The 21,546-nt window shown below is 39.6% G+C and overlaps 1 protein-coding gene across 1 annotated transcript in view; it reads left to right on the forward strand.

Moving 5' to 3' along the window:
* Nucleotides 1–21,546, forward strand: part of GRIP2 (glutamate receptor interacting protein 2) — a 468,329-nt gene that overhangs the window by 310,907 nt on the left and 135,876 nt on the right. The gene's annotated exons all lie outside the window — the stretch shown is intronic.

Raw genomic sequence — 21,546 nt, forward strand, 5'->3', positions numbered from 1 at the left:
GGAGCGAGAAAGAGGGAGAGAGAGAGAGACAGAGAGAGAGGGAAGGGGAGGGGAGGAGAGGGGAGAGGAAGGGAGGAAGAATAAGAGGGAGAGAGAAAGAGAAAGCAAGAAAGAAAAAGGGAGATAGAGGGAGGGAGGAAAAGAGGGAGCAAAGAAGAGAGAAAGAGAGAGCAAGAGAAAGAAAGACAGAAAGAGAGGGAAGGAGGGAAAGAGGGAGAAAAAGAGGGAAAGAGAAAAAGATGGAGAGAGAAAGAGGGAGACCTTGGTATATTGGTTGTCCTTTGTAATCTCTTGTATTTTATTTTATACATTTAAGAATATTATTCTGAAAAGGGATCCATAGACTTCATCAGACTGCCAAAGGGGTCCAACACACACAAAAGAGGTTAAGAACCTTTGAAAGCCTTATGTTCAGTAGTGAGAGCCCTGTGCTACAACAACCCAGATCACAGGTGTTGGCCAATTAGACTCTCTCCTCAGCTATGCGATGACCTTGACTCTGTTCATAACTCTGACTCTTTTTTTTTAACACTCTTATCTTCTGTCTTATAATTGATTCTAAATATCAGTTCCAAGGCAGGAGAATGATAAGAGTTAGGCAATTGGGGTTGTACCTCACCCAGGGTCACACAACTAGGATGTATCTGAGGCCATATTTGAACCCTGGTCCTTCTGAACCCAGGTCTGACTCACTATCTACTGAGCTACCCAGATACCCCTTGTTTGAGACTCTTTTAACATTGGAGACCCACTGACACACTTTCCCTCCAAATGCCAGTCTCCTTACATTTGTGCTAGAGAAGAAGAAAGCCAGGAATGGTTTGATGTGTACCCTGAATTTTAAGGGAGCACATCTCAAAGGATTTAGAGGAAAGAGAGATAGGACTCAATGAGCCAAAGTTTGGCAAGGATGATCTACCTAGTAGTGATGGGAAATTTTCAAGAAAATTTTCTAAAAATTCGGAGGGAAATATTTTCAATGAGGAGGGAAAATGGGAATTGGCTGAGGCAACCCACATGGATACACTGAGAATTCACCAAGTTAACATTGGTTTTAAGAATATATATATATATATACATGTATATCAAGCCTTATATAAAATTTAGCATAAATACATCATAACCTATATTGAATTGTTTGTCTTCTCAAGGAGGAGGGAGTGGAGGGAAGGAAGGAGAGAATATGGAACTAAAAATTTTTAAAAGAATATTAATATTGTTTTCACATGTAATTGGGAAAATAAAATGTTAATAAAAAAGAATTTACATGTATAGAAGCAAGCAAGGGAAAGTCATAGAGGAGGATTATAAAATGAGTCATGGTTCTATCAGAATAGTCTTAGAAGTGCTACAAATAAAATGAGCTGAGACCAGGGACATAAAGAGGGTTTGGGGCAGATATACTGGAGAAATAGGAGATTTGTCGATTGTTCCATTGCTCAGAGTGATGGGATAATGATAACTGTTGATCAAGAGAAGGCAGAACTACTCAACTCCTATTTGACATGTTTTCTCTATTAAGAAAAAATGGCCTTTTGCTTGGAAATAAAACATAAAAAATTGCTAATAGGCACATGTTATTCAAGATATGTGAGGAGATAGAATGAAAATACTTAGCTGCTCTTGATAAATTCAAGTCACCCATTATCAGGTACTTGTAAGAGCTGATCACTGTGATTACTGAACTTTTCGTGATACTTGAAAGATTATGGAGAATAAGAGAAGTCCTACTGGATCAGAGGAAGGCATGTGCTATATAGATTTTAAAACAAGAGAAGACAATGGATTATGCAAACCCCAGGATATTGAATTTGACCTGGGAAAATATTAGATTAATAACTACTTAACACAGTTGTTATAAGGATCAAATAAGGTAATGGAAGCCTAGAACTCTGCCAATCTCAAAGGCCTCTGTCTATAATACCAGTGGAGAACTTACCATGCAAGTAGAGAAAAATAGAAAATAAACTTTTTTGTGATATTAATTATAGTAATTTGTGGGAACTGCTGCTCATTTATTCTGTTACTCTAATGCATATTTATGATTGTGCATATCATTAAATATGTATTAAAATGCTTGATTGAAAGACTAGATTCAGCTCTCGAACACTTGACTTTCAGGGAGTGTGATTGTTTGATTAAAACTGAAAAAAATCTCAAGGAAACATTGGTCCAAATCATGAGTTTAGGATTAGTAGGACACTATCCTCAGTGGTACTTTTTAGTTGTAGAAAAGTATTTTACAACTGGAAAGGACCTAACATACCATCTAGTATAACTTCCTTCACTTGCAGAGGAGGAAACTAAGACCCAGGAAGGGAAGATAAGCTGCCCAAGAAAATACTATGAGTATGTGTCGGAGTCAAGGATAAATTCAGATCTCTTACCTCCCAATACAGTGATGATGGCTCTGTTTTTGTTGTTCAGTAGTAACCTACTCTTAGTGACTCCCTTTTGGTGTTTTTTTGACAAAGATACTGGAATGGTTGGCTACTTTCTTCTTCAATTTGTTTTACAGATGAGGAAGCTGAGGAAAATAGAATTAAATAATTTACCCAGGGTCAAACAACTAGTGAGTGTCTGAGGTCAGATTTGAACTCAAGTCTTCCTGACTTCAGGCCCAGTGCTCTAGCTACTGTACCACTTAGATGCCCCCTATTCCCTCTGTATCGCAATGATATTTTAGCTACTTGTTATAAGAGATGTACTTAGGAACTGGTGTGTATAAGAATAAGATAAACTCCAGTGAGGAACTATCATTCCACTCATAAGTCAAATTGAAATAAATAACTGATGGATTTCAATGTTTTTTTTTCATTTACCTTATGTGAACAACCAAACCCTTCTCAGTGACACATGTATTCAATTTATCCCCTTTTTCTCCTATTAAATGAGTCATATCCCATGGCAGGGTACTGGCAGGTACCTGAAGAAAAACTTCTCTCTCACGGAAAGAGGGGTGGAATGAAGGGTGTGCTTGAACCAGCTCAAACAGGAGAGCCAAATGTTAAATTTTCATTATGAACATTAACACTTAAGAAATCAGCAAAGACTAGAAATTAAAATTTGTGGAGATTTTTATTGTCGAGTTTTGACAAACACTTACAAAGTAATGAAGAAAATTAAGCTTAAAAGTGTGTTATGTTGTCGATTTTATTTTTTTTTCAGAAAGCTGATTGTTACACTATTTATTTTATATACCTTTGAACTGATTTCAAATCAGTATCTAAGCAAGAGTGTAAACCATTGTAAGCTTGTAGATCAGGAACCAGGGTTTCTCAGTGGTGTCAGATTCCAAAGATACTGAGTTCTAAAGTGGGAGTTTCAGTCTGAGAAGCTTGAAACTTAGAGATCAGGAGACCTGCTACCAAGAGGGTCATTGGGATGACCATTTGTGTAATGCCATGTGTCTCCTCAGGGAATTGACCTTATGCAGAGAACTATGCATCCCTTGCCCCTGACTTAATTGAAGATGTTTTCATATATTAGTCAGAGGATGGTGGATGTGTCTCTTTCTAGCTCAAATATACCTGTAAGGATATGGGGCTTAGACACCAGACTCATGCTAAATGTCAGCTAAAGGACTATTCCTCTGTTGCCTTGTACCTCCTTACTCATACATAAACCTATCCATGACTTTCCATCAAATAAAGACTACACTTTTGTAGTTAGGACTTATCTAGTCCAAATATCATTTCCCTTACCATTTTTGCAACTGGATGGCCTGGCATTCTGTAATGTAATTTGGAGTTAGCAGGACTAAACATAAACACAAACAAATGCTATCAACTAGAAATTGTGTGACTTTGGGCACCTCCAATCCCCTATAACATGTTGTCTTCCCCTCTTAGAATATAAGCTTCTTGAGAGTAGAGACTATCTTGCCTACTTCTTCTTATATCCCCAACAGTTAGCACAGTGCCTGGCATGTTGTAAACATTTGATAAATGCCTTTTCTTTCATCTATTCATTCATTCATGATATTACCCAAAGATCTATCTGGTGACAGAGAACAAAATTCCTAACAATTAGAGATATTCTATTAGATGCCTTCAAGCAAAGACTGGATGACCACTTGTTAGGGATGGTAGATAAGAGATTCTTGGTCAGGCATGGGTTGGACTAAATGGCCTCTGAGTTCCTTCCATTTCTGAAATTCCATAATTTTGCATCTTGTTCTCTGTTGCCACGTAGGATACAACCAGGACAATGGAGAAAGTTATAAGGAGGCAGATTTCAATGTATCATAAAGGAGACTTTTCTAATAAATAGAGCTACTTAACAGTCAATTGGAATCATACCTTGCCATCTCTTATTAGTATTGTGACCATCAACCAATAAGTTTCTGACCCTCTTGGGGACTAAATTTCCTCATCAGTAAAATAAGGACCATAATACCTACCTCAGAGGGTGGTGGTGGGAAAAGCATCTGGTGAACCTTACATAGAACTGGATAGGACCACAGTCTCCAAGCTGGAAGGGACCTTGGGGCATCTAACCCAACCATCACATTTAACAAATGAGGTCCAGAAATGAAGTGACTTGTCCAAATTCACAGGGCGATGATGATGATGATGGTAATGGCTGTGGTGATGATGATAATGATGATAGTAATGGTGGTATTGATGATGACAGTGATGATTATGATGGTGGTGATGATTATGATGATGGTGGCCAATATTTATATAGCACTTAAAATTTTGCAAAGCACTTTACACATGCTATTTCATTTAAGCTTCACAGCAACCTGAAAGGCAGCTACTATTCTTATTCCCATTTTAGAAATGAGGAAAGTGAGCCTGAGAAAGGTTAAATGACTTTCCTACAAGTCACACAGCTACTAAGTACAGTAGTCGATCCACTTCACTTGGTAATAAGTAACATCTGGGATCTGACCCCAGATCCTCTGACTATGAATCTAGTGCTCTTTCCATCCTGCCATGAAATGGGAGATATTATTGGGAAGCAGTGAGCTTCCATTTACTGGAGGTATTCAAACAAAGGCTTTTTTTAAGGATGCTATCAGTGTTCTTCCTGTGTTAGTAAGAAGGCTGAATTCGATTATTTCTAAATTCTTCTCCCTCTCAGATTCTGAGAGTCAGTAGTTTGTTTGGCCAGGAGGCTGAACAGACAACTCCCTGTTCTGTTGACTCAGCACCCAGAGGGTTGGAAGCATCCACAGGGGTCTCACTCTTCCTTCCCCCACTGCCCTACCTCCCCAGGCTCCTACAATCAACAGCATCAATAAGGCTGGGCTCCGGGCAGATTTCTCTTCAACTTTCATTACTTGAATGACTGATAGAGTGGGTCATGCTGATAAGGACCTTGGGCAGTAACACACAGTCTCTAGCTGCCTGGAGACATCAAGCTCATCAAGAATGTGATTTCCTGTTGGCCTCCATCTGTCAGAGAGTGAGAGTATGTATTCCTTTCATGAGCACTAGTGCTCATAGACACAGATGAACAAAGGAGACCAAAAACAAGGAAGAAAACCCGGGATTTGGGGGAGAGGGGAGGAACCTTATAAATCATCTAGTTCGACCTTCTTATCTAACCTATGAGGAAATAGAAGCCCACAGACTGACCCACATCACACAGGTAACAAGATTTTGAACCCAAGTCCTTCGACTATAAATCTTATATTCTTTCCATTACATCAGAATGGCTTCCTTGGAGTGTTATTCAGATGGCAGCATATACATCTTCTGTTTCTTGCTTACTCCATTTTTTGCTCACCCAAATTCTTCCTACCTAGCCAGGTAGACTATCCTCAAACTGTACTTTTCTTCAGGTTACTCTCCTGATCAAAAATCTTCAATAGCATCCTGCTACCACATCATATCAAATTTAAGTGCTATCTGGTATTTAAGGTCTATTGTAATAGATCCCATTCCCCTCATCACACACACACACACACACACACACACACACACACACACACACACACCACACATCCCCTACCAATCCCTCCAAATCTCTCCTCTCTCCATCTCAAAAACCATCTGTGCTAGCCAAGCCAGTCTCTTCACAGACATATCCTGCTCATTCTTGCCTTTCTCACATACATATTATTCCTCCAAACCAGTCAGTTACCATTTAGTAAGCACCTACTGTGTGCCAAATATTGTGCTGAACTCATGTTATCATACCACAGTTAGGCTGCCATTTTCACTTATCCAAATCACACCTTTTCTTTAGGACCTCTCTTGGCCTTTCCACATTAACCTGGATCTCATCTCTTCTTGGCCTCCCCTAGCATTTTCTGTCTAAACCACAGAGTGTCTGATCACATTCAATAATAACAGTAACTTTTAATAAATCACATCACAAACTATTATGCTCTCTACCAAAGCATCTTCCCTGTGACTACTCGGCGAAACATAGTTTAAGTATCACAATTCCCATTACACAGATAATAATTATTAGCTCTTAATTCCAGAGTGTTTTAAGGTTTTCTAAGTGCTTTCCTTATAACACCTCTGTAAAGTAAGTAGCACACATGGCATTATTTTCATTTTGTAGTTGAAGAAATTGAGGATTAGAGAGATTCGGCGTTCTGTCCCTACTCACAGAGGCAATGTGACATAGGTTGCCTTCAATTAGGGTTTAAGTCCTACCCCTCATATAGGGAGTAGGGAAAGGGAAAGGAATAAACATTTATTAAGCACCTACTTTATGCCAGGCAATGTGCTAATTGTTTTATATATATTGTTACATTCAGCGATCCAGGACAATTCTGAGAGACTTATGACAAAGAATGCTATCCACCTCCAGAGAAAGAACTACTGGAGATGAAATAATACAATTTTTCACTTTGTTTATTTGGGTTTGGGTTTGGGTGTTTGGGTTTTATATGATTATTCACTTACAAAAATGAACAATATGGAAATAAAAAACAAAAATAAATAAATATTATTGCATTTGATCTTCACAATAGCCCTGAGAGGTAGGTGTGGTTATTATTCTCAGTTTACAGTTGAGGAAACTGAGGCAGACATCAGTTAAGTGACTTGGGCAGGATCACATGCTAGTAAGACTCAAAGGCCAAATTTGAACTCAGATCTTCTTGACTCTTGGGCCTGGCAAGCTGGGGGTTAGACTAGATGACCCCTTAGGTCTCTTTCTGCCACAGATCAGTGATTCCATAATTATCTCATCTGGAACATAAGCTCCTTGAAGTGAGGGACCTGATCAGTTTTTTACTTTGGAGCACCCAGCATACATTGTGGTCTCTTCAATAAATGCACAATGTTCTTCCAGGAATTGAGGTCCAAGAAGTCATACAGTTGACTAATGGTAGAACTCTCCACTTCCAATCTACCATTCCCATCCCCTTCACATTTCAGTTAAATTGAGTTGAAGTGATTTGACTTACTGCCTAAGATGTAGGTCTTGGCTTAACTTCCCTTTGTCTCTGCTCTTCTCTGTTGCTTCTTCCTCACTGAGGTCATCAAATAAGGTGCCAGAATGGAGCAACATTGGAAAAGAAGGGCAGTATAGAGAGTATGAAGATTTGTTGGAGATCTACTGAACACTTGTATCCTTACCAACTTGCCTACTCTGTATCCATCCCCATGGTTGGGAGGGAAAAAAAGGTTCCTGAGTTTCAGGGCCCTTGAAGAGTTCATCATTGAAGTTGGGAATACAAGACCTGCATACTTGTAAAATAGTTAGCAAGATAGCAAAAGTGATCATTCTAGTGAGCTTCTGTCACCTTTGTCTCAGAGACAAGAGAGGGAGAGGCAGGGACACAAAGGCCTGGGCACACTTTGTTATTTCTCATTTCTCTGATGTATTTGTGATCCAGGGGGTAGAATCTCAAAGACTATTTTCCATCCCCCACAGGTCACACTTAACCTCATTTCAAAACACTGAAAAGTTTTCTTTACCACAGTAAAGGATCTGGAAACCTGCAAATATTTGAGACCTCCCTTCCCTTATTAGCCCAAGGACCCATAAAGTCACCATGACTTATAGAAATTCCCTCAGAGGGACCCCAGAAAGGAAGGCAGACTCATTGAATCCTCTTAGTTGGAATTTAGAGCTTCAGTACTCTTGTCACAGCTCCCCAGCTGCTCCTCTCCTTCTCTGATCTCTCTTCTCTCTGGCTCCCTGCCTCATTGCTCTTTTGTTGGCCCTTTTCCTAGTGGCACTGATGCCACTGCCCTCAGTTCTCAGTAGGGATTGTATGTCCTTCTTCTCACTGTTCCCTGTCCTACCTCAGAAGCCACTGCTGTTCAGCTCTGCTGCAAGGGAGACAATACTGTTTCAGCACAGTTAGACTTGGAGAAAGAAGGAGAGCAGGGGTTTTGCTGGAATCCCAACTGATCTTGTTACAAGTCCTTAATGGGACTTTCATTTGCAGGTTATACACCCCCTCATTCTACACAAAGGATCTCCATAGGAGTCAGTGGAAATCACTTTCCAGTCATCCTCTTTGACTGAGTCTCCACTCATGAATGAGTTTGGACAAATCTATCCCATTCATCTTCATCCCTTCCTGAGTCCCTAGACTTTCCACCTCTCTTTTGATTGTGTCTTTGAAGCCTTATTTTCCAATTGTTTTTTATCTCCAGGCAACTAAGCCAGACCATGAAAATTACCCTGAAAATTTCTCCAATCATCTCTAAAACTCTTCATTAAAAAAAAGAAAGATGGGTTAGAACCAACACCTTTGACTCAGAGTGGAAAAACCTTCCCCTGATCTATATCTCTTGATATTAATTCATACACACACATAGTTTTAATGTTTTCAAATCTTGTTCATACATGATCTCATTTGATAATCACAATAACTCCATCTGGAACTACAAAATATTTATTATTATTCCTACTTCACAGATGGGGAAACTGAGAGGTTAAGTGACTCACCTTCATCACCCAGTTAGTAAATGTCTCAAATCAGATTTGAACTTGTCTTTGCAATTCCAATTCCCATACTTCTCTACAACAGGGCACCACACCTAAGGAAATAGCATTATGGCTGTGTGAATTTCCTTTTCTTTCCTAGCACTTTTTGGATCCCTGGGAGCATTGCATTCTCCATTGTGATTTAAATGTTCATTCAGAAGAGCAGAACCAAGAAGCAGATGGAAACTGCAGGATTTCTCCTCTCAACTTTGAACTCCTTTCTCTTCTTATTTAGGACTAGGGGAAACAAACTTTCCCAAAGTATAAACAACTTGGGAGGATATGCTCTGAGGTCAGACCCCATTGGGCATCTTTCTATCTTAAGAGGAAACAATTGCTGAGCATCTTCTAAAGGATGGAGATGGAAAGAGATCTTAACCTTGACTACAATCTTGGCCCTTTCCATAACTAGCTGTGTGACTGTAGGAAAATCACTTTATCTTTCTGAATCTCAGTTTTATCCTTTATAAAGTAGTGTTGGGAAGACCTAGCCTACTGACTGAGCTGCATCTTAAAAGAAAGAGAGAAGCTCTCTGAAAGAGAAGTAAGGAAGGAGTGAGTGCATTCTAGGCATGTCAGATGGCTAGTGTAAAGACATGGAAATGAGAGATGAACTGCTCTGTGTGTGTGTGTGTGTGTGTGTGTGTGTGTGTGTGTGTATGTGTAAGAGAGAGAGAGAGAGAGACAGACAGACAGACAGACAGATAGACAGACAGACAGAGACACAGAGATAGAAACAGAGATACCGAACATCTTTGCACACAATTTGACCATACACTTAGCTTTAAGTTCAATTATCTCATATATGCTAACTAGCCCACATCACTCCATCTTATCCACAAGCATAGCATGAGATACCATGCAGTTTCAAAAGAAACGAGGGGTAAAAAAATATGGCATAGAGCCTTCAAAATAGTTGTGCTGCCAGAGTCCATTCCTGAAGTTGAGCATGCCTGATCCTTCTGTCTACGTCAGATACCCCCCTTGGAATCAAGGTCTAGTTGCCAATATGTCCCAATTATTTCTCCTGAAGATCCTGTCCAGTTCCTGTGTCCTCCTAGTTCCTGATCTCCAACCTCTAAACTTATTGTGTATAACCAGGGTCCATGTCCTAATTGCCTCATCAACCACCAGCTTCTAGATCCTCTGGCTGAGCCCCAGATTTCTGGCCTCTCTGCCCCACCTCCTATGGTCCTATAGCACAGATGGAAAGACACCATATATTAGAGTTAGAGTCATGTCCTTCCTAATAAAAGCCCTCGGCTCCTCTTGGCCGATCCTGATCATACCCAGCATTTTTTTTACTTTCTACTGTTGATAACACCCGTCTTCAGAAACCTAATAAAAATGAAGTCACTCTCTATGAAGATCCTCATTTCCCTCCTGCTTGGATTTATGGTTGCTCATTCCCTTGATTAATAGAGTCGACAGTATCTTCAAAGCCACTCTTCCCTTGCAATGATTGTTTAGTTTTTATTGGTCATTCTTCACTCTGGAGGGGTCATTCACTTGGATAACTTTCAAGAAAGGCCTACTTTGCCAATAAAAGGCATTTCTCTTTATGTTTTTTTCATTGACAGGTAGTTTCTCTTTATGGTGATATCCATGAGCTATAGAAGTTCATGTACCTTGCTCCTTACTGAGTTCTTGCCCATTTGATAAGAGGCAATTATTGGCCTTCTTGCTTCATATATATGAAATTGTTGGATCCTGAAAGGTACATCTAACATTTTCTTGTTATTTTCCTTAAACCCTCCATGGAAAGGAAGGAACACTGGATTGGTAACAGGAGAAATGGATTCTAATCTTGATTCTGCAGCTAATCTGCTGAATATGATTAGGAGAGAGAACTTCTCTCTTGAGATTTCAGTCTGTCATCTTTAAAATTGGGGAAGGTGAATTTTATGTCCTCCATAGTCACTCTCAGCTTGAACATCTTATGTTCCAAGATCCCTTTTAGTTCCATCATACTGTGTTCTAAGGTCCCTAGCACTGATATTTTGTGTTCTAAGGACTCTTTATTTATGTTCTATGAATTTTACCAGTTCCAACATTCTATATTTTTAGGTTCCTCCCAGTTCTAATTTTATGTTCTAAGGCCCTTTTCTTTATATTCTAAGATCTTTGCCAACTCAAACATTCTATGTTCTAAGATATCCTTTGAGTTCTAACATTTTCTGTTCCAAGATCTCTTCTAACTCTATAATACTAGACTCTGACATCCCTTCAAGCTCTGAGAGTCTACGTTCCAAAGGCCCCTTCTAGCTTTGATATTCCATCTTCTAACATCTTATATCCTAGTGTCCCTTCCTCTGGTAGCATCCTATGAGACTAAGTCATTTCCAGATGTTCCCTTTCCCTGGGCTCTAAGCCCTTGACCCAGAGAGACTAATCTAGATGAACTTGATAGATTACTTGGCCTTTAATATACCCAGTATTTCAGCTCCGTTTCCTGCCTGCTCATTTTGCCCACCCTGCCCCAGCAAGCTGCTATACCGAGACAGAGAAAGTGAGAGACAGACAGAGAGAGAGACAGAGAGACAGAGAGAGAGAGAGAGAGAGAGAGAGAGAGAGAGAGAGAGAGAGACAGAGAGAGAGACAGAGACAGAGAGAGAGAGACAGAGACAGAGAGAGAGAGAGAGAGAGAGAGAGAGAGAGAGATCTATATACAGGTCTAAGTTCAGATGCCTAATCAGCTTACCCCATTGCATCTTAGCTCTCCTAAGTTCAAATGATCCATGAGTCTCAGCCCCGACAGTAGCAAAGATTACAGGGATGCTTAGCTCAACCCTCTTGTTTTCCAGTGGTACCAAAGTTTGGCAAGGGGCAGAGACTTAGCCAAAGTTACATAATGAATAAGTGGCAGAGTCAAGGTGAGAGCCCAGATCTCTTGAAGTTCAGTCTAGTGCAATGCTCTTTCCAATATATTACATGATGCTATCTGAGGGGTATGGCCATGACAACTAAAGCATGAGGGTTGCTATTGTTCTCTCTTTCCTAAACTAATGGAACAGCAAGTCAACCCAGTCAGTAACAGAGTGAGGAATTCAGAGGTCTCTTTGCTAGTGTTTTTGTGGCCATATTAAGGAATAACACTTTGAGTGTTCCACTTCTTCCTGCTTTCCCACCACAGGTTTCCAGTGCCCTAGTAATCTCTCTCCCATCTTTTCATCCAGGCACCTCTCAGGAAAGGCTCTGATCTTCTATGCTTGGATCAGTCTCTGGTCTCCTATCTACTTTTCAGGAAGGAAGGATGGGTGAACTATGTAAAGGTAGTTATATTCTCAGGTTTATCTGTTCCTGAGGGAGGAAATGCTCTCTACTTCAGTGACAGAATGTCAGATATCAGCCAGCAGGCAGCTAAGGAAAAGATTTGGGAGCAAGTGGTCTTCCCCCAATGACCTTGAAATCACACCATGTAGGCAGGCTGCTGCTCTACTTGACTAAGAGTAACTGATTGTGGACATGACAATTCTGCATTGAAATGACTTTTTTCAGGCTGACTGAAGTCTACTGATGAGCCATCAGTTGGCTAGCACACTGCACACCAAATCTCTTTAACAGTGGTCAGCCAAAATGGAATCCAAGAGTGGTCAGCTGCATTATGCTTTAGACACAGGCACAAACCTGGAGTTTTAAAGCTATCATATATATACATACAAAGAAGATCATACCTACTGCTATAAGAAAGTGTGTTTTCAAGAATTAGCAATGTTGTGGTTTTTTTAACCAAAAAAGTACCCCTTTCAGCAAGGAATAATACCATAAGATGACATGAAGTATTTCATTTTTAAAGGTCATTCATATTTGTGATCTTCAAATTAACATGTTTAGAGAATGCAAGTAATGGTCTCTTTCCTAAGATAATGAAGCCCAAAAAATGCTAAATGATTAACCTAGGAGGCATTGATGCAGTGGATAGAGGGCTGGAGTTTGGGACAGTTATGGGCAAACTTTTTATTGAGGGGACCAAAGGAAAGGAAATGCTCATCTCTCAGTCTGTTTCTGAGGCAACTCTTTCAAAGTTTCATTGTATTGTATCCCACTCATTGTATTAGTCAGATTAGGAATAATTCTTGGGGTCTGATAGAACATTTCAGGGGACTGCATCTGTCCCTCGGGCCATAGTTTGCCCATCACTGGGTTAAGAGATGCTGGACTCAGATCCCCACTATACCTATGTAACCTACATCTGTGCCTACACCTGTGTAACCTTGGGTAAATCAGTTCCTCTGTTTGAACCTGAGTTTCCTTCTCTATAAAATAATATGGATACCTTTGAGTTTTTTGTTTTAAAGATTTTTTTCCCAATTTGTTGCTTCCCTTCTAATTTTGGTAGCATTGGTTTTGTCTGTACAAAAACTTTTTAGTTTAATGTAGTCAAAATTATTTATTTTACATTTTGTGATTTTTTTCTAACTCTTGTTTGGTTTTAAAATCTTTCCCTTCCCATAGATCTGAAAAGTATACTATTCTGTGCTCACCCAATTTACCTATAGTTTCCTTCTTTATATTCAAATCATTCACCCATTCTGAGTTTATCTTGGTATAGGGTGTGAGATGTTGATCTAGGCCCTATCTCTCCCATATTGTTTTCCAATTTTCCCAGCAGTTTTTGTCCCCAAAGCTGGGTTCTTTGGGTTTATCAAAAATTGTCTTGCTGAGGTCGCTTACTCCTATTCTATTCCATTGATCCTCCCTTCTGTCTGTTCCCAAATACTGTATTGCTTTGATGACTACTGCTTTATAGTACAGTTTAAGATCTGGTACTGCTAGGCCACCTTTCTTCATTTTTTTCATTATTTCCCTTGATATTCTTGGCCTTTTGTTCTTCCAAATGAACTTTGTTATATTTTTTTCTAATTCAGTAAAAAAGTTTTTTGGTAGTTTGATAGGTATGGCACTAAATAGGTAAATTAATTTGGGTAGGATGGTCATTTTTATTATGTTAGCTCATCCTACCCATGAGCACTCAATGTTTTTCCAATTGTTTAGATCTAGTTTTCATTGTGTGGAAAGGGTTTTATAGTTGTGTTTGTATAATTCCCATGTTTGTCTTGGCAGATAGATTCCTAAGTATTTGATACTGTCTAGGGTGATTTTGGATGGAATTTCTCTTTCTAACTCTTCCTGCTGTGATGTGTTGGAAATATATAGAAATGCTGATGATTTATGTGTGTTTATTTTGTATCCTGCAACTTTGTTAAAGTTGTTGATTATTTCCACTAACTTTTTAGTTGATTCTCTAGAATTTTTTAAGTAGACCATCATGTCATCTGCAAAGCTTGGTCTCCTCAATGCCTTCAATTTCAATTTCTTTTTCTTCTCTAATTGCTACTGACTTTTCATGATCCCATTTAGGATTTTCTTGATAAAGATACTGGAGTGGTTTGCCGTTTCCTTTTTCAGCTCATTTTACAGATGAGGAAACTGAGGTAAACAGAGATAAGTGACTTGGCCAAAGTCACACAGCTAGTGTCTGAAGCTAGATTTGAATTATAGAAAATGGGTTACTGACTTCAGGCCTGATATGCTATCTACTGTGCTACTAGAATATCTATAAGACCTAGAGAGTCTTAGTTCCCTCTTACAGTGACTGAAATATCGGGGTTTCATTAGAAGGCTCAAAGTATTAAACAAAAAGCCCAACACATCACAAGTCTCTGTCCCCATAATCTCCTACACATGCCTTCCATCCAATGAGGCTGCCCTCATTTTCCTCAAGAATGCCAAAGGTCCTATAAGAAGCCTTTTCCAGTCTTCCTTTATCTTAGTGCTTTCCTTCTGAGACAAACCCCAGCTTATCATGTCTAGTCTCTGTCTTTATCCATAATTATTTCCATGTTGTTTTCTCCATTAGATTTTGAGCTCCCTGAAGGTAGAGCCTGTTCTTGTTGTTTGCCTTTGTGGATATACCCAGCACTTAACATGGTGCCTGACATATAGTAGGTGCTTAATAAATGCTTTTGGATTGATTAACAGGTGACTATCTAGGGTGAAAACATGACATATTGAAAGAACCTTGAACATGTCATTAATGGAGAACAGGACTCAGTGGATTGAGAGTCAGGCCTAGAGATGGGAGGTCCTAGGTTCAAATCCTGCCTCAGACACTTCCCAGCTGTGTGACCCTGAACAAGTCACTTGGCCCCCATTGCCCACCCTTACCACTCTTCCACCTAGGAACCAATACACAGAAGTTAAGGGTTTAAAAAAATCCCACCACTGTCATTTATTATCTGTGTGATCATGGGCCAAACACCCTAACTAGGTTGAACCTCATCTGTAAAATGAAGACAAGAACGCCTGTAGTACCTATCTCAATTGTTGTAAGAATCAAACAAGATGATGAATAGAAAATACTGTAAAACTTATGCCACCTCCCTGAAATTTCAGCTTCTCTTATTCTATTCACCAAGGTCCCTTCTGGCCCTGACATTCCAAGATTAGCTTTGGGGGGAATTTAGGGAGGCACCAGTCCCAATTTCTCTAAAGAGCCTGACTTTAAAGAGTAATCAGAGGAAATTCACATTTTGGTGACTTGCAGGATATCTTTTCTTAGCCGACTCTTTGATTAATCGAACATAACCATTAGAGGACAAAGCAGAAACCCCACTGCTCATCATTGGCCCCCAGACAAAGCCAGGAAGGGGAGAGTGCAGGGAGTGAGCTCATGTGAACAGCAGGACACAGCGTAGCAGAATTAATGGTATGTATTTTTTTGAAAGGTTCAATAGGGTGCCCAGCTATTCATTATTGAGTTAATTGCCCAGGGAAGGGAAGAAGGCTTCTGCAGAGGGACTAGGATAGTCGAGCTCCTCCTTCTCATGGCAGGCTTTTGCAATAGTCACTCTGACCGGGTTATATGTAAGATGACTGGATTGGGATTCTTGTCTTCATTCTGCTGTCTACTAACTATGACTTTGGACCAGTCACTTATGTCTCAGGGTCCGTTTCCTCATCTAAAAAAGAAAATTGGAATAGATAATCCCTAAGATCCCTTTGGGTTCTTTCGATTTGTATTTTGGTATCTCTGTCAAGGTCCTATGACTTCTGACTATAAAGGGACCTGAAAGAATAAGGAAGGGCTGAGAAGGTGACTTAGTGACTTAGCTGTCAATGACCTTGTGCCTCAATCATTCCCATCTCCACCATTGGTGTACTATGTGCCTACAATCTCCAATGATGGATAGCCCAACCCATTGCATAATACTTTTCTAGAGATATACACAACACGGGGGAGATAAACTCTGAGAGAGCTAACACAGTACAACCATAATCTTCCCCACTCCCAGAAGCTTATTATTGTTCAGTCATTTTCAACAGCCTCCAACTCTTTGTGACCCCATTTTGTTGTTTGTTTGTTTTTTTTTTTTACAAAGATAGGGGAGTGGTTTTCCTTTTCCTTCTCCAGCTTATTTTACAGATAAGAAAACTGAGGTAAACAGAGATAGATAAGTGACTTGTCCAGGGTCACACAGCTAGTAAGCATCCAAAGCTGGATTTGAACTTGAGAACATGTCTTCCTGACTTCCGCCCAGCACATTATCACCTAGCTGCTCCTAGGAGATAAACTCAAATACTCAAGTGATTCTGTGATTTCATCAATTTGAATGTCCCCTGTAAGCATACAGATTGCACCCAAACGCCCTTCCTGTCATATTCTTATCCATCCCATCAGTTCAACACAGAAAATCCATTCAACAGGCTAGAAGCAACTTTCCTCGGGTTCTCCTGAACATCAACTGTACCTCTAGAGCAGGTGAGCTGTCCAGCACTTCCTCTTTCCCTCTTACTACTTACAACTGTGTGGCTTTTCCATCATATATTTTAAAATGATGATTTTTTTTATCCTGCTTCTTTCTAATTCTATGTTTTAAAGTCGTTCCCCATGCACAACACACCCCTCCATGTTCCTTTGGTTGATGCTCAACATTAATTCCTTGGAGTCGCATGACTCACAGCCAGACAAAATCACTGGAAGAATTCTAGCTTTCAAAAGAGAGGTCTTTATTTCAGAGGAAGGCTTAGAATCATTACCTTCCTGAGAGCACATTCAAGCCCATTCTCCTTCTCTTACTTAGGTCTGGAACCAACTCATAGACCATTTGTGGTATCTAAGAGGGATAAATAATCTATATCTATCTATCTATACACATCACATTTGTATATACCTACATGTGCACACATATATATGTATACATACATACTTATGTATACACCGATGGATAGACTCTATAGTTTATCCATCAAGCTTATTGCCCAGTTATCTAAGATAGAAAGATAAATGGATGGATGGATGGATGGATGGAAAGAGAGATATAGATGGAATGGATGGACTCTAGGTCATCCATCCAACTTCATGACTTTGTAGTATAGTCTGGACTATGAGCATGTTTCATCTATTTAGTTTTCCTGTGCATGAACAGTTAAACCAAACTCTTTTGAGTGACTCATTTCAAGAGGCTCTACAGTATTCAGGGAGCAGTGAGGTGGAGCAATGGGTAGGGTACCAGGCCTGGAGTCAAGGAGGCTCATCAAATCTGAACTCAGACTCCTACTAATAGTATGACCCTTGGCAAGTTATTTAACCCATGTGCCTCAGTTTCCTCATCTGTAAAATGAACTGGAGAAGGAAATAGTGAACCATTCCAGTGTTTTTGCCAAGAAAACCTCAAATGGGGTCAAGAAGAACACAACAGTATTCAGATACTTAATGAAATCACCCTAATGGCATCTGCAAGCAGGAGGATCTGAAGGGTCACATCATTTATAGACCATCCTTCTTTGACTTGGACCCTGGCCTGGATATCCTCCATGAAAATGGCTGTTGGGAAGCATTTTATGCCTTGCTTGATATTAATCATCAGAAAAATCATCAAACAAGATTCTCTTGCAATATCTTCTAGAGCAGTTATGGGCAAACTACAGCCCATGGGCCAGATGAGGCCCCCTGAAATGTTCTATCAGGCCCCACGACATTATTCCTAATCTGACAAATACAATGGATAGGATACAATACAATGAAACTTTGAAAGAGTTGCCTTAGAAACAGATTGACAGATGAGCATTTCCTTTCCTTTGGCCCCCTCTTTAAAAAGTTTGCCTATCACTGCTCTAGAGGATATCTTATAATATTGACTAGTACATAGCTGACACCAGAGTAGAGCCTTTAAGGCAGTGTTTTGCTCTACTAAATAAAATGATTTATTTCTCATTATCAATAAAAACTAAGTGTAGTAATGTCTTGTATTTCCTACAGTTTTTAGTTAGCTATATAATGCTAAGGGTCTACTCTCTTGTAGAATTTTACTTATAGAAGTAGAGCAGTTTTCTTTTAAAAGAAAGTCCTTTGTGTCTTCAATGCATATATAAGTCATGTAAAATTTATATAGACAGGAAAGTAGACATGTGAGTCAATAGTGTAAAATTATTTTATTAAGTATTTTCTGGTAATAATAAGGCCTAAGAGTTCCCCTCCCCCATGGGCAGAACTAAGCTTTTATTTCTCACTGAAACCTTCTCCAATTGTCACTCTAACCAAGAGTACTAGACTGGGAAAAAAGAAAAATTTGTCCCAATTTGGATCATCCTCTTCTTCAGATAATTTGACAATAGATCTCATTGGGCACAGATTTCTCTATGTATATTTGATCTTTTTTCTTCTTCCGTGTCATTTTCACTTCTTCCATAAGCACATCAGAGACTGATATCAGAGTCAAAATGTTGTAACTCCATATTCTTTGATAGTGAAAGGAGTTTTTTATAAAAATCCAAGCAGATCTTTTCCAACTTTCCCCTCTTAGTTGTCCTTCCAATTGCATCTTTAAATGTCCTCAGGCTAATTTGCTTTATTATTAGGTGCCTTGTAAGCTTTCTTTAAACTCATTTTACCCTTTGCCACTTCTTGATATTTTTATGAAGCAATGCATAATCTCATATCATCTTCTGTAGATCTTACAATTCAATTTGCATTCTAAAATTCTAAATTAGTGTTACACTTAAGAAGCCTCTCTCTCAGCTTGGTGAGTTATTCTATTATTTGCTGACTAAGACAATTTTAGACTCTTTTTGCTCTCCTTGTTTTGGTAATGAATTTCCAATGATTAATCTTTACTATAAAATTGTTATAACTGGTGCTGATGCCCTAATTTCCTGTTTTTCATTATAAGTAACTTGATTTAAAAAGCCAAGTAGGGGTTGTTTTTATTATTTTTTTATTTGCCATTTTAACTTAATTTAGATCTTTTACACTAAAAGTTGTTGGCCCGATATGACAGAGACTTCCTGGTTAAGATGGCGGCAGAGTAAAAAGCAGCTACTTAACCTCTCCTAACCGAAACATATAGGACTCCTCAAGAGGACATAAAAACAAATCCAGAGGAATGAAGGGACCCCACAACAGGGCTCAGCATTGGAGGTACGTGGAATCAGGGCATTTCCATGCCATAAAGGGGCAAAACAGAGCTTACTAAAATGTGAGCTGAGCAACCCCCTCCCCTACCCCACACCACCTACAGTGCCAAAGCCAGTGCACAAGAGTTAGAGCAAGTTTGGGGCATGCAGTAAGTCCTTGGCAGCTACCTGGGGTCACCAGGGCCTGCCCCTGAGAGCAGCAAGACTTAAGACCCCAAGAGACTAAAGAAAGCACGGACTTTGAACACAGACCCTGAGTGCAGGCATGAATGCGGGCACGGACACAAGCGCAGACATGGATCCTGAGCACAGGCGAGGACTCAGATCCTGAGTGCAGGAGCGGACCTTGAGTGGGGACCCAGTGCAGAGGGGTGTACGACTGTGGAAGCAGCATCCTGAGACTGTTAAAGGAGCCTCAGGCAGAGGAACAAGCAAGGGGACCACCAGGAGGCTTGACCCTGAGAACAACTAGACCTAAGACCTCAGGAGCCTAAAGAGCACAGACAGACCCTGAGTGTGAGGATAAACCTGAGAGGGCACAGGGCTAACAATGGCAAGCCAGAGACAAGAACTCCAAAAGAGAAATATCATGAAGAAGAAATCTGTAACACTTGACAACTTTTACACAGAGAAAATCCAGACAACAGAGCAAACAGCAGAGGAGAACAAACAAATAGTCATATCCAAACCTTCCCAAAATAACGAAAACTGGCCACAAGCTATTTAAGAGTTCAAATCTGAGATGATGAGAAAGATGGAAGAGATTTGGCGAGAGAAGTGGGAAAGAGCTCAAAAGGAAATAAACAGGTTAGAAGACAGAAACTCCCAATTGGAGAAAGATGCCCCCAAATCAAATGAAATGGTAAGCAAATTGGAAACCAAAATCTGGCAAGAAAATAACAGTTTGAAAGGCAGAATTTTGCAATTGGAAAGTGAGGCTCAGAAATCAAATGAACTGATAAGCAAATTGAACCCCAGAAATGACCAGATTGAAAAGGAAAACCAAAAGATTATAGCCAAAAACCAGTCCCTAAAGGCTAGAATTGAGCAATTAGAAGCTAATGATCTCTCAAGACAGCAAGAACAAATAAAACAAAATCTAAAGTCTGATAAAATAGAAGGAAACATGAAATATCTCAATGAAAAAGTAACAGACCAAGAAAACAGGTCTAGAAGAGACAATCTGAGAATCATTGGTCTTCCTGAAAAAGCAGAAATAGAAATTTGGACTCCATAAAGAAATTATTCAGCAAAATTGCCCTGAAGTTCTACAACAAGAGGGCAATATAGACATTGAAAGGATCACCCTCTACACTAGACCCAGAAAAGACAACCCCCAGGAATATAATAGCCAAATTCAAGAGCTTCCAAGTAAAAGAAAAAAATTTTACAAGAAGCCAGAAAGAGACAATTCAGATATCAAGGAGCACCAATCAGGATCACACAGGATCTGGCAGCCTCCAAACTAAAAGACCTCAAGGCTTGGAATATGATATTCAGAAAGGCAAGAGAACTGGGTTTACAACCAAGGATCACCTACCCATCAAAACTGACTATATTCTTCCAGGGGAAAGTTTGGGCATTCAACAAGATAGAAAATTTCCAAGCATTTGCACAGAAAAGACCAGGACTAAATGGAAAGTTCGATATCCAACCACAAAAATCAAGAGAAACACGAAAAGGTAAACAAGAAACAGAAGGGAAAGTAAGAAAACTCATATTTTTTAAATTTGCCTCTTTAAGGGCTTCAATAAGATCTAATTATTGGTACTCCTATGTGGGGAAATGTTATGTATAATTCTCTGTAGTGAACTCTGTTCACCATTATAGAATTCACTATTATAATAATTAGAAGAATTATTCATAGGGAGAGGTTGAAATACTAAATGGTCTAAGATGATATGGGGGGTGGGAAAGAGGGAGGTGAATAGTAGAAGACACCAAGAGAAACTTGAGAGAATATGAAAAATAGTATATTCTATTATACACAAAGAGGGCATGGGAAGGGGAAGGGATGAATACTATTATAAGAAGGAGAGGAAGAGAGCATTAAGAGGTAATATTTAAACCTTACTCTCAGTGTAATTAACCCTGAGAGGGAAGAGTAGCTTTATCCATTGGGATATAAAAGTCTATCTAACCCTACTGAGAAAGTCAGAAGGGATAAACCAAGGGGAGCAGGGGAGTGAGGAGGTCAAAAAAGGGAGGGGAGAAGAAGGG

The sequence above is a fragment of the Gracilinanus agilis genome, chromosome 1 (genome assembly GCF_016433145.1).
Source record: "Gracilinanus agilis isolate LMUSP501 chromosome 1, AgileGrace, whole genome shotgun sequence".
NCBI classification, from domain to species: Eukaryota; Metazoa; Chordata; class Mammalia; order Didelphimorphia; family Didelphidae; genus Gracilinanus; species Gracilinanus agilis.